This window comes from Tachypleus tridentatus, chromosome 3 (genome assembly GCF_004210375.1).
Source record: "Tachypleus tridentatus isolate NWPU-2018 chromosome 3, ASM421037v1, whole genome shotgun sequence".
In the NCBI taxonomy this organism is placed as follows: Eukaryota; Metazoa; Arthropoda; class Merostomata; order Xiphosura; family Limulidae; genus Tachypleus; species Tachypleus tridentatus.
Genome location: NC_134827.1, coordinates 39,763,375 through 39,775,922, shown reverse-complemented (window position 1 = coordinate 39,775,922; position 12,548 = coordinate 39,763,375). Strand labels below are relative to the sequence as shown.

At 32.7% G+C, this 12,548-nt stretch overlaps 1 pseudogene across 1 annotated transcript in view; it reads right to left on the bottom strand.

Moving 5' to 3' along the window:
• The window catches only part of LOC143246739 (replication factor C subunit 1-like), an 83,324-nt pseudogene extending 71,511 nt beyond the window's left edge, over positions 1–11,813 (bottom strand). The window contains exons 1-2 of the transcript XR_013026122.1: positions 11,295–11,813; positions 3,436–3,555 (exon numbers count right to left, since the gene is read on the bottom strand). The product of XR_013026122.1 is annotated as a replication factor C subunit 1-like (transcript). The remainder of the gene's footprint in view (positions 1–3,435; positions 3,556–11,294) is intronic.
• Between the last annotated feature and the right edge of the window lie 735 nt (positions 11,814–12,548).

The following is a 12,548-nucleotide window of genomic DNA, read 5'->3' as shown; positions in this document are numbered from 1 at the left end:
TTTTAGGAATACATTGAGCAGCAGCTTGTATAATACAGTCAGTTACTGCTGCCACACAGTCATCTATTAATGGCTTACAGACAACAGCAGGATCAAGTTCTGCAAGAGCAGTGAAAGTGGACCAGTCTGCCTGATCCAGCTTCCATCGGGGGCACGCGGGTTGGGTGGCATCAACCACAGCCAATCTCTCACAAAAGTATAGGAAAATGATCACTGCCTCATGGATTATTGTCAACCCTCCATGAAAAATGGAAGAATAATGAATGGGAGCAAACTGAGAGATCTACAGCAGTAAAGGACTGACTAGGTGCATGAAAATAAGTAGAAAAACCAGTAATGAAAGGTTGTGATCAGAGAGCATATGCTCTACAGTGCTACTCCTCCTATCATTATCAGCACTTCCCAGAGGGGATGATGTCCATCAAAGTCCCCCAGAATTAAAAGGGGAGTTGGCAACTATTCAATGAGAGCATCAAGGTCTGATTGATCATATGTCTCTCCAGGCAAGAGGTAGAGAACAAACATTGATGGTGCAGCCCAAAGAAATACGGATACCTTACAGCTTCCAAGGGTGTGTGGAGTGGTAAAGACAGGGTGGGCACATGCTGATCAACCAACAGTGCTACCCATCCATGCACTTGTCCATCACACAGCCTGTAATTTCTGTACAAAGAAAACTGCCGAAAGGTGACTGTATCGGAAGGTTTCAGAAACGTTTCCTGTAAGGAAAGACATACAGGATGGTAGGAAGCAACCAGTGTTTTGATGCCATCCAGATTAGAACGTAAACCTCTACAGTTTCATTGTATCAGGGTGGCCATTTTTTATTTACATGTAGGTGAATTGGGTGGAGAACCCTTCTGTTTACAACTATGTCTCTTTCCTTACTGTCCTTATTTGAGAGAGGTCTATCAACATCTATGGATCCTGCCATGGTTGAAAGTGGATATACACCTCAGTCCAGAAACTCATTGAGTGGAGAAACCAGCGAGAATTTCTGGCTCTGGGATGTTCTTCAAAGTAGCATGAGGTGTAACCTCAATAGGTATATCCCCAATGGCCTTTGAATGCAAGAAGAGTTCACTGTGTTGAGATGTGGATGTTTCCACCAATACATCACCATATCAAAGCTTCTTTACTGACTTTGTAGAGCCAGCAAGTCCCTCTAGTCCATTCTGAATGAAAAAGGGAGGCATCTGCCCTAAAGGTTTGTCTGAAAGTGAATACATTATAAGAAAATGAGGTACAACAGGTGGTACAGTTGGTGAGGTTTGCTGCTCAGGATCTACAAGAGGTGGACGTTTACCTAGACCATTTTTTCACTATTTTAAGATTTTTAATTGGAGTATCCATAATATAGAAAGGGAAATTTTGGTGCTCACTGACCCTACCCACCATGGAGCCCTACGAGGGGACACACTACAATGTCAAACAAGGACACTGCAGCAACACTAGGGTTTTCGTGAGCACTATACCCAAACACCAGCATCAGATAATGTCCACAACACCTGTTGAGAATATCCAACACTGGTACTTGGTTGATCCTAGCCTGAGTGGACCAGCCGATTGACCCAAGGGGACCCACCCCAAGGCCGCCCATCTATAGGAATTCAAGGCCAAAGTGGTGTATTAGGGTTAGACCCCTCAACCACCAGGATCCTCTCCTCCCCTTCACGGATTGCTATGCGCAGCAAACATTGGTGGATGTTTAAATCCCAGAGGAGGTAAACTGAAAGAACAGAACCTTCCCTTGAAGGTCCCCTCACCATGTACAGGAATCCACACTGAGGGGTTGAAAGCAAGTTTCAGATTCTTAAACAAGAGAACATTACTAGTGGTGGGGTATTTGTCACTCAGAACACTAGTTTGTTGAAGACTACAAAACAAAAGTGAAGTGATAACAGAAGTCAATGAATGTCATGTAACTTGATCACAAAGTCAAGGAAAATATTTCTACCTGGATCAATTTATAAATATGTTAACTATTTCTACAATACATTTAACTCATATATCCTTACCTGATACATGTGTATATGACAATGACTTTCAGTTAACACACCTTCTTCAACACAAAACATTCCAAAAACTATACATTATTTAGCAAACATCAAATGTATGTAAATTAAACACTTAAGCAGTAATAATGCTTGTTAACATCCAAACATGACATTTCTTTGAATTAAAGCCACACAATCAACTCGATTACTTATCAGTATCAGTTAGCTTCAGAGTTATTAACTATTCATTTTAACCTACATATCTGACTGACAGTTCATGTTAACGGAAAGTAAATACTAGTTGTACTATACAGCAATAATGAAAAAACTGTTGACAAGCATTTCAGGAGTTCTGGAGGTTACACAAACATGATATACAAACTGTATAATGTTTACTATTCATATAAACATCAACTTGCAATCCGAGCTGTCAGGGTCCGAATTAAATTGATGTTCAGAATACTCGACTGAATATTTGCTACATTTTATGTAAATCCATGCAGTAAATTCAGAAATGTAGTCAAAACTTATTCTCCAATATGGGATTGATCAATGATCTCATTCCATACGCATTCAGTTAAGACTGTAGAAATTGGAGTGGGATACAAAGATACAGACAAATACTGCTATTTATCAGGGGGTTCTTACTTTTTAAAATTGTTTTTGAAAAGAGTTATAATATCCACAAAAGAACTGTATGTAATAATACCATATTCTACAAGGCTTATGGGAATTTTGACACCAATGCATATTTGCATTTATTTCCATGATAACAATTAAAAATCCACAATAAATTCCACACCCTCCACGTGGAACTTGTACTCAAATATAATAGAAAACTGTGTTTCTCTGAATTAACCTTCACTTTCCTTATTTGTGATTTTCCTGTTTTCAACACAATACAAATTTACTGACAGACTGAAAACAAATTTTTGGTGAGATCAAAGAATCTGATTAAAACAAACAAACAAGAATCATTTTAACTGGTAAACATCACAACGTGAATATGTTGTCCACAAGCCATGCAAGCACTAGAATATGTTGTCCACAAGCCATGTAAGCACTAGAATATGTTGTCCACAAGCCATGTAAGCACTAGAATATGTTGTCCACAAGCCATGTAAGCACTAGAATATGTTGTACATGTAAGCACTAGAATATGTTGTCCACAAGCCATGTAAGCACTAGAATATGTTGTCCACAAGCCATGTGAGCACTATATGTTTTTAAGCCTAAACATAGGATTCCAAAATTCAGAGTACATTATAGAATTTCTTTCTCCAAGTGACCTATACTTACTAGTACGCTATTAAACTCAATTATTTCTTTTGGCAGTGTTTTAACATTTCTTCTTTCCATCAATTATTGTACTTTTATTGGTTACTTTTTTTAAACAATGAATCAAACTATCCTACAAGTGACCGACATATCTTCTCACCTTTTTCTTAAAGTTAACCTCTTGTGATCCATCACTGTTTTCTCTCAGCTTCTTTTCACTTTTTGACAACTGGTGTCGCTGTTTGGATCCGTAATGCGGGGCAAAGAAGCTTCTTATATCCTAACACGGGAAACGTCAGCTCTCAGTGACAAAATATAAATACAATAAAAAATGACTGCATATCTACCAGTTATTATCAGTAGTAAAAGCACACTGACCTACCTCTCTCTTAATTAAATTTAATAACAATAAAAACAGAATATTAAACACCAGCAAAGACACACTACTGACAGATTAGCAGGTTGAATAAAAAACTAATATACTAAAGCAATAATTATTTTGCGACAGAAACTACTACAGAATTGAGCTTGTTATATTAAAACTATTTTGGAACCTTGTCACAACCATGCATCTTGATAATAGTCCAACAGCAAAATACCAGTTTAGAAGATTCTGCTATGACACTTTCATGTCCAAAACACACCAGTTTTCCATTTGCTTTCCATAAGTCATCTTGTGCACATAAAGGGCCATTTTATAGCAGCTATACTAAAATCAGATAGCACAAAAATTCACAGTTGCTGTTTTTCTGAAACTCAACCAGTGTGCTTTCATATGAAACAATGTTAATATACATTTCATTCTCTTACTGCTTCAGATATGTGAAATTTAAACTGGATGTATGACTGAAAGCATTATTTTGATGAAGCATACACTGTTGGTCTTGTTTTCAGATAGAGATCTTTATTATGTTATGTACTATTATCTCTAACAGACAGATGGCTTTGCTAATGAAATTTCTGTATGTGAATTCTCAGGTGTTAAAATATGTCTCACTTTGCTTACCATGACTGGGTAGCAACTTGTTACAATTTTTTTTTCAGGTGTTCCTGGTTTTTGAAATTAATAATACAAGATTCCTTTGTTTTTTTAATGCCAGTAAGTACAACAGTTATCCCTACCTTGGAAATTATAAATTCCAATCAGAACACAGTGTATGAATATCTAATCAGGTTGAATAGTAAGTGTTAACACCAGGCTACTAGTACTTGGTATTTATTTTCAGGCTACAAGTATAAATATAAAAAATAGTGTAATAGTAATGAAGCTTTGTAGAATGGACAGCAAGTGCCTGTTGTGGAGACACGAGAGTAGAGAACAATGTTTCAAGTCTTCCACCTTGAAGACGAAAGGCGGAAGACTTTCGAACCATTGTCTTCTACACTTGTGTCTCCACAAAAGGCAGTTGCCATCCATTCTACAAAGTTTCATCATGAATACTCTGCTGAAACAATCTATCAAAAAACAGTGTAAAAGTTAACCATTCACATTTTGTAACATATAATGGGTGTGATGATTGGGTTTTATTTGGGAACTTGGGACTGGCACGCACTTTTAAGTAAGCTAGTAATGAAGATGTACAATTTTTATGTAAAGTTTGTGTTTGTAAGCTGGAGAAGAAGTTGGAGACTGTTATAACTACAGTAGAAGAAACAGATAAGTGTAGACTGTAGAAAGCAGGATTCAAGGAGGACCTTACATACAGGTTGTACATCAGATAATGATTTTTCAGAACATAGAAAGGGTATTGTTAGAGTAGAGGATTTAGATATTATGAGTATATTCTGTTGAGGAACAAATTTCAGTCTTTGGTTTTAGTGGATGAGGAACTATTGAAGGTAAAGGGTCAGGAAAGGACGTGGATGACTGGAAGGTTATAGTTATACCTGATTCTTTAACAAGGCATGTGGATAGGAGAGTCTGTGGAGTAAATAAGGAGAAAAGAACCAGATTATGATACCCATAGGTGCAGCTGGATGATATAACTTATAGAACAGAAGATTTAATAAAGGAGTGTAGCAGAGATGCAGTTTTTGTTGTACATGTAGGGGCTAATGATAGAAGGAAAGGTAAATCAGATGAACTAATTAACAAGTACAAAGAGTTCATAAATGCATTTAAATAAAGAGATAACAGCTCAATCTTGTTAGGAATACTGTCCAAAATTAAATATAGGGATAAAGTTTTCAGTCACTTGGGCTAAATGCTAGATTTAGGTTAGTATGCAAGGATGAATAGACTGACTGGTTGGACTTATGGAATAGAATCACTAATGTGGAAGAAGGGAACATTTTGAAATTGTTGGTTTCAATTCAACAAAGAAAATAAGTATAGAAGTTGCTATAAAGATATGTTTATATGTTACTACTGTAATACTAGAAGTATAAGAAATGAGTAGAGAAGTTGTTATAAAGATATGTTTATATGTTACTACTGTAATACTAGAAGTATAAGAAATAAGTATAGACGTTGTTATAAAGATATGTTTAAATGTTACTACTGTAATGCTAGAAGTATAAGAAATAAGTATAGACGTTGTTATAAAGATACGTTTATATGTTACTACTGTAATACTAGAAGTATAAGAAATGAGTATAGAAGTTGTTATAAAGATATGTTTATATGTTACTACTGTAATACTAGAAGTATAAGAAATGAGCGTTGTTATAAAGATAGAAGTTGTTATAAAGATACGTTTATACTGTAATACTAGAAGTATAAGAAATGAGTATAGAAGTTGTTATAAAGATACGTTTAAATGTTACTACTGTAACACTAGAAGTATAAGAAATGAGTATAGACGTTGTTATAAAGATATGTTTAAATGTTACTACTGTAACACTAGAAGTATAAGAAATGAGTATAGAAGTTGTTATAAAGATATGTTTATATGTTACTACTGTAATACTAGAAGTATAAGAAATGAGTATAGAAGTTGTTATAAAGATATGTTTAAATGTTACTACTGTTATAATACTACTGTAATACTAGAGTATAAGAAATGAGTAGAGAGGTTGTTATAGAAGTTTAAATAAGTTAAATGAGTATAGAGAAGTTGTTATAAAGATATGTTTAAATATTACTACTGTAACACTAGAAGTATAAGAAATGAGTATAGAAGTTGTTATAAAGATATGTTTAAATGTTACTACTGTAACACTAGAAGTATAAGAAATGAGTATAGACATTGTTATAAAGATACGTTTATATGTTACTACTGTAATACTAGAAGTATAAGAAATGAGTATAGACGTTGTTATAAAGATATGTTTAAATGTTACTACTGTAATACTAGAAGTATAAGAAATGAGTATAGAAGTTGTTATAAAGATATGTTTAAATGTTACTACTGTAATACTAAAGTATAAGAAATGAAGATATGTTTAAATGTTACTACTGTAATACTTATATAGAAGTATAAGATAAGAAATGAGTATGTTTATAAAATGAGTATAGAAGTATAAGAAATTGTTATAAAGATATGTTTAAATGTTACTACTGTAATGCTAGAAGTATAAGAAATGAGTATAGACGTTGTTATAAAGATATGTTTAAATGTTACTACTGTAATACTAGAAGTATAAGAAATGAGTATAGAAGTTGTTATAAAGATATGTTTAAATGTTACTACTGTAATACTAGAAGTATAAGACATGAGTATAGACGTTGTTATAAAGATATGTTTAAATGTTACTACTGTAATACTAGAAGTATAAGAAATGAGTATAGAAGTTGTTATAAAGATACGTTTATATGGTACTACTGTAATACTAGAAGTGTAAGAAATGAGTAGAGAGGTTGTTATAAAGATATGTTTATATGTTACTACTGTAATACTAGAAGTATAAGAAATGAGTAGAGAGGTTGTTATAAAGATATGTTTAAATGTTAGTACTGTAATACTAGAAGTATAAGAAATGAGTATAGAAGTTGTTATAAAGATATGTTTATATGGTACTACTGTAACACTAGAAGTATAAGAAATGAGTATAGAAGTTGTTATAAAGATATGTTTAAATGTTAGTACTGTAATACTAGAAGTATAAGAAATGAGTATAGAAGTTGTTATAAAGATATGTTTATATGTTACTACTGTAATACTAGAAGTATAAGAACTACAACAGATGACTTTAGAGCACTGGAACGAGTGGAGGATTTCAATAAATTGGAATAACTGAAACATAGATGATTCTGTAGACAGAAGTTTCTTTGAAATCCAGAGTTGCACACTATTTAGATAGAGTATTAAAGATATGGAGAGGAGTAGCTTTGTGTTTAAAATGTGATTCGCATGCTATTGAAGTTCAGGATATTAAAGATAATAACAAGGAGACTGAATCCATCTGTTAGTGGATTTAAAAGGAAAAGATTTTTTATGGGAATTTTATACAGACCACAAGATGTTAAAAATTGTGAGAAACTTAACAGTGAGATTAAGGTTTTATCTGTTAATGAAGTCATAATTATGGATGATTTGAACTTCAGGTATACAGTTAAGAAATGCTACAGTCAAACCACAAGGGAAAAAGGTTTTTTTGAAATTATTCAGGACAACTCTCTTCACCAGTCAGTCTAGGAACGTACTAGAAACAACACTACTTCAGATTTACTGTTAACTTCAGACACAGAAATGATTTAAAGGATAGAATTTGGGGAACATCTACATAAAAAGATCATAGAGTTTAATGGCTCGATGTTTTTCCTGCATATGAATATGGGGAATAATGATATTCCGGTTACAAATTTAGAAGGAATGCTGTTATAACAATGTGTTATGAATTAGACATCTGAGTTAGTTGGAAAATTATTAAGGATAGTTTTTTTTATAAATATTCAAAATAAAAATATTTCTTATAGAAATAAAAGAGTAGCTACAAGTAAAAACCTATGTTGGTTCACAAACTGTTCAAGAGATAAAATTAAAAAAACGCATTATAAATTTAAGGAAATCAAAGTGACTGGTATGACTGGATATTAAACAGATTATATAAGAAAGTCATTGAAACAGGATATTAGAAGATAAAGTATCAGAAAAGGCTGACTGATAATGTAATAATTAAGACACAGTAAAGATAATTTTAAATACATTAAGGGTAAACAAAATGTTAATATGGGGTAGAACCCATCATGGATAATAAAGGAAGGCTAGTATCTGAGGCTGGGTTATTAAATTTTGATTTTTCTTTGGTTTTTACTAATAAAGATCTAAGCACCATTCTACATGTTGAACAGTTGATAAACGGAAACGAGATAAAACATGATAACTGAATTAATTCTCAGCTGGTGAAGAAAATATTGGGAAGTTTAAATAAACTGGCCAGATAATATTTCCTTAAGGGTTTTGAAAGAGGTTAAATATTGTAATTCACTGACTGTTTTGTTTGTCAGTCCATGAACAGTAGGCAGGTACCAGAGGATTATTAGTTAGCTATTGGAACTCTTCAAGGGAGACTATACAAATTGTTCTAGTAACTATAAATCCATTAGTCTTACACTAGTTGGGGTAAAGATGTTGAAAGTGTGTCATAAAATGCTCTGAAAAGTCAGTTAACACTGTTTAAAATTTCATTGGATAGTCAACATGGTTTCACTAAGTGAAAACCTTGCTTTACAAATCTTTTGACGCTATTTTGAAAATGTTAATGCTTATGTAGAAGCGGGTAAGAGTGTAGATTTGGTATATCTGGATTTTCAGAAAGCATTTAACAAGATCACATCTATATAGGTGTTGAGGTTAAGTTAGCAAATTAGAATAGTGGCTGAAAGAAAGAATGCAGAAGGTTGTTACAAATGGAGTTCAGTCAAACTGGATGTCACAAGTTCGGTACCTCAGGACTCAGTCTTAGAACCTTTATTCTTTTTGATCTACATCAATGACATGGATGAAGAAATGGTTAATAAGTTACTTAAATTTGAAGATGATATTAAGGTCTTGGATGTTGCTGGCTGTGAAGGGAATGCTGATGACCTACAAGAGGTTATAGATCGTTTAGTCAGTTGGGAAAATAAATGGGAGATGGGTTTTAATTATGATAAATGCAAGTGTTCATTATTACACAATTTGAATTATATGTACAACTTAAATGGAAATTATGTTAACAGTGTCGTAAGTGAAAGAGATCTTCATGTAATGGTTGATCAGCCTCTTAAGTCATCAAAGCAGCATGCTATTGCTAGTGGTAGGGCATATTAGATGTTAGGTTGTATCTAAAGAAATACTGACTACAAGACTAAAGAAGTTATAATTTCATTGTATAAGTCACTGGTTAGGCCATACTTGGAATGTTGTGTTCGAAAGATATTGAATTGTTATAAAGAGTTCAGAAGGATTTCTGGAATGGTACCTAGGATGGAGAGTTGTAATGAGGAGAGGCTGAAATCTTAAATTGTTTTCTCTGAATATAATTAGGGGCGACCTGACTGTAGTGTTTAAGATTGTGAAGAGAACTGATAGTGTTCATACATTGTCTTTTTTTTATATTGAAGAGAACAACTAGAGAACACATGTATAAATTATGGAAAGGTAGAAATCATCTTCAGCTAAGACAGTTTCATTTTTCTTACAAGGTAGTTGGCCACTGTTATGGGTTGCCTTCAGATGTTGTAGAGGCAGTAAATTTAAGCAAGTTCAACAAAAAACTTTATTATTATATAAATAAGGACTGGCTTTACGATTGTTGAAAAATGATTTTAATTTAATTTAGAGGATGAAGCAGTCGAGATGGACCATTGGGATCACACGTTGTTCCAAAACGTAATGTCTGAAAGAGTTGTGAGATGTCCTTTCCAAAAACAAATCAATTTTCATTGTCATAATAACAATGTCAAAATGTAGTTCTAGAACAAGCCGTTCCTCATCAGTTGTGGTTGTGACATGACTTGCTAATAAGCATGTTCAAAATAATTTAATGTAACATGCCAAACCCTGCTCTTGTTAGCCATTCATAATCTTGTAAATTTACATGTACGTTACTATTATGTGTCAAATAAGAAACAAAACATTCTGTGTAGGTTTGTTGTTGACTTGTGTGTAGTTTCTTAACACACTGGACCACCTGAATATATTATCGTGTTTAATGTTATACAACTACAAACATACTGAAACTCTTGTATATTTTGTATGTTAAGTTACTTTAGTTAAGCTATTGTAATATACTGAACCACCTGAATCATATAACTGGTTATTTCTTGTTTAATAAATTAGGTTTATTGACATACTGAAACATCTGAACCTTATAACCTGATGTGTTTGTTGAAATCTATTTATATCATAAATTCTGAAACAAAAATGAAAAATAAGAGTATATCAAATAAAACATGAAAACATGAACTATGTAAAACATGGAAACATTATTACTCAATTCATTTTACTTACATCCATTATTTTTGTAATGTACATTCTGCTTTGTAAGTTGTAGCTAACAACAATTAATTTTGAATACTTTAAAAAACATTTACATACACATCTCAGCTTCCAAACATTGTAAATTAATATCAATATGAAAGAATTAACTTCTAACATTATACAGTATGCAAGAAAAAATCTACTCCTCTTCTCCCCCCAAAAAACTAAAAACAACAACAACCATTTGTATATTTTGAATTTCATGCAAAGCTGTGAGGGCTATCTGCACTAGCCATCCCTAAGTTAGCAGTATAAGACTAGGGGGAAGGCAGCTAGTCATCACTACCCACTGCCAACTCTTGGGCTACTCTTTTATCAATAAATAATGGGATTGACCATCAAATTATAATGCTCCCACAAATGAAAGAGCAAGTATGTCTGGTGTGATGGGGATTCAAACCCACAACCCTCAGGTTATGGGTCGAGTGTCCTAACCACCTGGCCATACCAGGCTTCAAAAACAACAAATTTCAGGCTTTCAGCATAAAACTTGAAAATAGTTAAATAAATATAAACACTAAAAATATGAAATTAATAAATATCTAAGAATAAAAGCCCTTGACTTTGCAAGTGAAACATTTTTACAAGCATAAAAATATGTATTTTTGCTTACCTTTGATGCCATTATAACCTTTACGTATCTTTATCCCAAGCCTAAATTTATAAAAATAAATTAGAGCTCCTTCGAGTTCATTTATGCAACGTAGACTGTATCGCTGTAGCTTCAGCTAAAATATTCGATTAAAACATGGAAGTTCGTCAAGGTTTTATGCCTTACAAAGTTGATGTCGCAGCTTTATTATGGTATTTGTACCACCGTTTGGTTGCGATTATAATAGTGGTACCAACGGTAACACACAGTTATACTGCAATCTGGAGAAACACTGACATTGTGACTATTACCAACTTTAGTAAGTATCATAACATATGAAAATAAAGTTACACTTACTCTTTCAAAGCCAACAAATCGAAATATATAGTAATATTTATAACTGTATAGTTTATGGTGTGTACCAAAATTCTAAAGTCCATAAAATTAAAAAAACAAAACAAAACACCATAAACCTCACTAACCCCAACACAACACGCACATAATTATATCATTTTTGTGAAACTTGTACGAAACCGCGCTACTTGAAAACAATTTGTTTTTGTACTTTTCAGCCTCGATGAGATATGGAAAGAAAGCATACAAGTTACGAAACGCAATTACTGACATTTCATTTTATTTGAATTAGCATATAAAAATGACTGAGAAAAACAAACAAAAACTTTGCGTTATAAATTTTGAACTGTAACTTTTAATGATATTAGATAAAATTAACAAAGTGACTTTCTTAAGCACTTTATTTCGTTTTTCTTAATTAGTTATTATTGCTGAATGACGCATAAATAAATAATAATTTATATCTAAAAGTTTAAGCTTAAAAAAGTACGTGCATGTTTAAGAATGCTTTGACTTATTTATTCATTTTTATTAAATTTTGTTCACAAGGAAAAGCTTAAAATGTTAAATTCTTCATTTCCTACATGTTCTAGACGTTCAAAATCGTTTGAATTTCAATAATGTTCGCATATATTGTTTGTTTGAAAATAGGTTTAAACAATCTAAATCCAAGTTCAGACATGTTATTTGAAAAATGGTTTTTCAATCAGTCTAAAAGTTGAGCCTAATTTGCTCTTTTATATCTGAGTCATAATGCTTTAAAATTCCAGACGTTAAAGAACGAACACAATAAGCGACTTCTCATTTTCTCATGGCCAAATAATAATATAAGCACATAAGTTAAAAAACAAAACAAACAAATATTGCCTATTGAATGCAAATATGCCTGTATGGTTGGTACAATTTAATCAGCATCAAGTA